Below are 5,823 nucleotides of genomic sequence, written 5' to 3' on the forward strand. Positions count from 1 at the left end.
TTATAGTTTCAGATCAGACAGAAGAATTAGGTAATGGGTATAGCCAGAATCTAATTGCTATGAGACCAACCTTGTTAGAGGAAATGGAGTCCCTTGTTGTCATGGCAACCAATTTTAAAAGGGCTCAGATGGTCATCCGCACAAGAGCAAATCACCCTGGACACTGAGCTCTCTCATCCCAGCAAGAATCCCTGGTCCACAGGTGCATCAGGATTCGGTTCACCCAAAACCCACAATGATGATGGCTTCAACCAGATCAGTTTCATTCTCATGAAAAAGTCAGCGGTGGCCAGCCTAGGGCTATGTCTTGTTTAGCTTTTGCTGCATAAACAAACTGCCCTAAAATTTAGCGGCTGAAAACAGTGATGGTTTATTTCTTCTTATTCTGTGTGATGGGGGAGCGAGGCCTCCCCTGTGGATTTCCCTCAAGCAGCCGCAGGCAGAGGGAGGGTTGCCTGGCCTGGGAGGTTCCATGCGGCAGCATTCTCGGGCCTAGCAACTGGTGCTGCTGGCTGGGGCCTCATCCTGTGCTAGGCTACAATGACTTCCTCACGTGGGGTCTCAGCTCAGGACTCCAAGAGGACACAAATATGGAAGCTGGTTGGCCCCTGATGGCCTCGCCTCAGAAGTCACCAAGGCCGGTGTCTGTCGCCTTGACTGACCAAAGCAAGTCGCAGGACCAGTCCAGATTCAGGGAGGGAAACAGACTTCATCTCTTGCCAGGAAGAGGGCAGAGTCACATTGCCAAGAGGCACTAGGATGGAAGGGATCTTTCCAAACAACCAATCACAGGCTGAAGTAGATGCTTTGCTTCATGAAATCGCCAGAATCTCAGGACCCTCCTGGCTCACCACGCCACCATCCCTAGAGTGGGGCCCTTCCTCACGGGTTCAAGAGAGTAGCTTGCCCTAGCTGGTTTGGCTCAGTGGATAGAGTGTTGGCCTGCGGACTCAAGGGTCCCAGGTTCGATTCTGGTCAAGGGCATGTACCTTGGTTGCGGGCACATCCCCAGTAGGGAGTGTGCAGGAGGCAGCTGGTCGATGTTTCTCTCTCATCAATGTTTCTAACTCTCTATCCCTCTCCTTTCCTCTCTGTAAAAATTCAATAAAATATATTTTAAAAAAATAAAAAAGAGAGTAGCCAACACTGACCATCATACCCATGGTCCAGGTGGCAAAAAAAAAAAAAAAAATAAAGCGGGGGCTGGGGAGAAGACACACACACTAACTGTATTTCCAGACAGGTTTCTGGTCGTTGCCACAAAACATTTCTGCTTATATCTCACTGGACAGATCTTAGTCACATCACCATACTTAGCTGCAAGGGAGGCTGGGAAATACTACTGTCTTTATTCCAGGTGGCCAAATGCTGACTCGGAATCTGAGGTCCTAGTTCTAAGAAGGAAGGGGAGCATGGGACCCAGTGGTTTCAGTCAAAATATGAAACCTTGCCCCTGAGATGGTACAATGTACTGAAGGAAGTCACCCTGATCCAGTAAGGACATAGAAATGTCCCCTTATTAGGCAAATGACAGTGACTCTGAAAAGATTTAGAAGTCAAGCCCATATCATTGTGTATTTGGTATTTAAAGTATTTATCACATTGAAGAGACTTTTTTTGGCATATTAGAGTATGAACAAATTAGCCTTGTGACTCCAATTTAAAATGTGTAATTGATTTTAGGCTTATGAGCCTTCTGTCAAGAAGCATACGAACCTTCTTATACTAAATTTCTAAATGATACCAGCATGTATGAGAGATCTTGAGACTCACTGTATGTGCAAGTTTTCAAATTAGATTTTCCAAAGCGGTTTAAGTACTTTGGAAAGTTTTGCTTGCCGGGTCAGGCAATGGAAGTATTTAAGAATGGAAATTGAATGTGTTAAATTAGTAAGCCCTGTGTAAAATGCTGAAGATAATTTAATTAACCAAGTTTTGTAAATGGGATGGATCGTTTGACTGTGTGAGTGGATTGGCCATTAATCAAAAGCCCCTTAGAAGTGACTGTATAGAAATAGAAGAATGGTTTGTGAACTGAACTTACAGGCTTAGGAATGACTAGGTTATTTTAAAAAGCAACTGTAATACATTGAATACTAATTAAATAAAAAGCACTTACGAGAAATTTCTTCTGTATACAAAAAAATCTCCCTGACACTGACATTCCCAAGCTCACTCAAGAGTTAAGTTGGACCCTAGCTGGTTTGGCTCAGTGGATAGAGCATTGGCTTGCTGACTGAGGGGTCCGGGGTTCGATTCCTGTCAAGGGCACATGCCCAGGTTGTGGGCTCGATCCCCAGTAGGGGGCATGCAGGAGGCAGTTGATCAGTGGTTGTCATCATTAATGTTTCTATTTCTCTCTCCCTCTCCCTTCTTCTCTGAAATCAATAAAAATATATAAAACATGGCAGCATCCTCATTAAAAAAAAGAGTTAAGTTGGGATTTTGGGGGTGACCCCAAAGTCCTTGCTTGTGCCTTGGCCATACAGTGATGCCAGCCTTGCAGAGTGGGGGAGGGGGGATTGGCAGGACATGACACCTGCCTGGATGGGTTGGGACAAGAGAAAAGGCGTTGAGAATGAACTGCCTGCAGTTTGGGCACAGGTGTGTGTGCTCAGCTAGCCCATGTCAGCCGCAGGAGCCACTGGGAAGATCCCCACTGCCACATCCCATCATCTCAACCTCCTGGGTCACACAATGGGGACTTCCCTTTGGAGAGAGGAAGAGATCCTGGGAGACACTCATGAAAGAGTCAGGGCTGGCACTGAGGCCTTCAGAGGAGTTCAGGAAGAGGGGGGCGTTTCCCTGAGCCATCCCTGCTCTCTGTGCCTAGGAAGGGACACGTCCAGGACATGATAATAATTGGAAACATTCGTCACTGACGTCTGTAGCTAGTGCTGTGGAGCCTCACCCAGACCCCTGCTGCTCTGAGTCTAGGTGCTCATCGCCACTGTCTCTTCCCCTCGAGTCTACCCTCCCTCACCCCAGGCCTGAGGGTGAAAAATACCAGAATTCACCTCCTGTGGGTGCCATTCACACTCCAAGGCTCACCTGGGATCAGGCTGAAGCTAGTCCAAGCTGAGACCACTTTCTTGCCTAGCAACATGTGTAAAACGCTATTGGCCACCAGTCAAACTCATCTGAGGGTCAAGTTTCCTGCTTGCACCTCAGTTTCCTCCCATACTGGGTAACCTTCACCAAAGGCTCTCAGTGTTTGTGGGATGAAGGGCTTGAGTTATGTAAAGCCCTGACACATAGTAGGCCCTCAAGTTAGTTCCCATTGCCTCCCCACAGGCCCAGTCTCCTCTGTGGTGATCCAGAGAAGTCTCCAAAACATCCTTTTCCTCTGTAGGGACCTTGCTCCAGCCTTCAGGGCTGCACCTGGTCTTCATGGAGATCTTCAGAGGGCGGGAGCCCCCTGGTTCAACTCTTCTGGGTAGGTCTGCATCCACAGGAGGTGGCAGCAACGGGGCAGGTGGCTGGTAGTTACCTGTGTCTGATCTGGGAGCTCCCCCTCGTGGCGAGACCGAGCAATACATGTTGAGGGAGGTTTATCCACCATTCAGGTGGTCTTGTGGTTCAAATTCTAGGAGACAAAAAGAAAATACGGATTTCAGGCAGGAGCTCAGGCACCTATTTATTATAAATGGACAGTTGCTAGCATTACAATGAGAAGTCTTCTCGGTACTTCCTATGAAAGCAGGCCAATCTTCAGTGCTGTCTTTTCTCTTTGGCTGCAAATGATTAAGCAATTTCCCCACCACAAAGAAAAGGAAATAAGGCCTGCCCTAGCTCTCTCTCATCTACACCGGTGGAGAGGGAGCTTGGGCAATTGGCTTTCAGAAATTTAAGCCTCACTAGAAAACAAAGCATGTTTCTTTCTCCACCCATTCAAAATTTAAAATACGGATGAAAGCAGGCCCAACTTATTGTGTCACCTAGCCTTGCCAGAAGCTCTGGGAGAAATTTTAAATGATAATGATAAAAAGCAATCATAAAAAACTATAAATGCTGAGGGCTCTCAACTAAGATGGAAATGCCTTAGTGGAAGAGCGTTTCATGAGTACAGAGCAGAATCCTTGGGTGGGATTCAGCTGCTTAGATGTATAAATGACCAACTGTACTTCTGGGAGAGGGGAGACATAGTAGGAGCTTTGTAATATTAAAAAACACATATCCAGAAGGTATTTCAAGTAGTACAAAAGGAGTGGGAGAACTAGAGTGAGCTAGCATTTGTTGAGCCCCTATTATAGCCACGTAGCTCTACTGCATCGTTACAAGAGCCTTGACAAATAAAGACAGTCATCCCACTTTATAGATGGGGAAACAGAGCGGGGAAAAGTTAAACTCCAAGTGACAGCATTGAAAGGTAAAAGGCTGGGATTTCAGTCCAAGTCTCTTAATGTCAGCTCTGATGTTTGCCAAGCACTGAGTTAACTGGTCTACCAACATTCATTTGGTTATTCATTTATTCAACAGATGCTTATTGAGTACCTACTATGCACCAGATAAACATAGCTATGATTGCTTGGGTGGCCCAGATTACCCATAGCATTCTCTCATTCACTTATCTATTTGTTCTTAATTTTGTTCATGCAAGGAGTTTACTTAATTACTTATTCATTCATTCTCCCAGTTACTTATTTTCTCATTTATTCACTCATCCACTCATTCACTTATGACTATTTATTTATTTGCTCATTATTTGTTCTTTGTCTTATTCCATCATTCACTAATTTATTCATCGCTTCAATAATCCATACACTCACTTATTTGTACATCTTTTTATTCATCCATCCATCCATCCTTTCATCCATTGATTCCTTCATCCATTTCTCCATCAATCCATCCCTCAGTTCATACATGCCTCCATCCACCTATCCATCTTTTCAAGCCTCATGTTGGCCCTGAAAATTAAGAAGTGGATAAAACCCAATTCCAACCTCAAAGGCACTTATATCCTTAAATGGTAGTAAATAAGAAGAAAGGCTATCACTTTGTTGTGATTAAAACTATGTCAAGGGGTTGGTAAAACACAGAGGGATTCTAAATCACCTGGGAGGCCCAGCCAGTGTAGTGCAGTGGTTGAGCGTCAACCCAGGAACCAAGAGGTCGCTGGTTCTATTCCTGGTCAGGGCACATGTCTCAGGGTGCATGCAGGAGACAGCCAATCAATGATGTTCCTTTCTCATTGATGTTTCTATCGCTGTACCCCTGTCCCTTCCTCTCTCTCTAAAAAATCAATAAAAATATATAAAAAAATAAAATAAATTAATAAATCATCTGGGAAATGAGAAATTTTGGAGGAGATCAAGGCCACGCCCTAAAGGAAGAATTAGCCAATTGGAGCGTGATGGAGGCAGTAGGAATTTCAGGCAGAGGGAATTATATGTACAGTAAGTCTTCACTTAATAGTCATCAATAGGTTCTGTGACTTTAAGCAAAATGATATATAATGAAACCAATTTCACCATAGGCTGATATCTACACTAATAAAAGAGAAACATGGTAATTGGCGTACAACCGCTACCCTTCCCATTGGCTAATCAGCATATCCTTATGCAAATTAACTATCAGCCAAGATGGCGGCCGGCAGCCAGGCAGCTGGAAGCGAGCAGGGAGGCTCGCTTGCTCCAGTGACTGCAGACTCCAACGTTCCCCGCCTGACTTGCCGGCCTCTGAGTTGCAACTCTAAGCAACTATGTACTATGTTGCAAATGTAGAAGCTAAACAAAAGCCCAGAAACCAGCTTTCAGCCTGCCGGGATCTCAGAGCTGAAGTTATACATTGTTTCGATTATAGAACGGCAAACAAACCAGATAC

This window comes from Myotis brandtii, unplaced genomic scaffold (assembly GCF_000412655.1).
Source record: "Myotis brandtii unplaced genomic scaffold, ASM41265v1 scaffold45, whole genome shotgun sequence".
Classification (NCBI taxonomy): domain Eukaryota; kingdom Metazoa; phylum Chordata; class Mammalia; order Chiroptera; family Vespertilionidae; genus Myotis; species Myotis brandtii.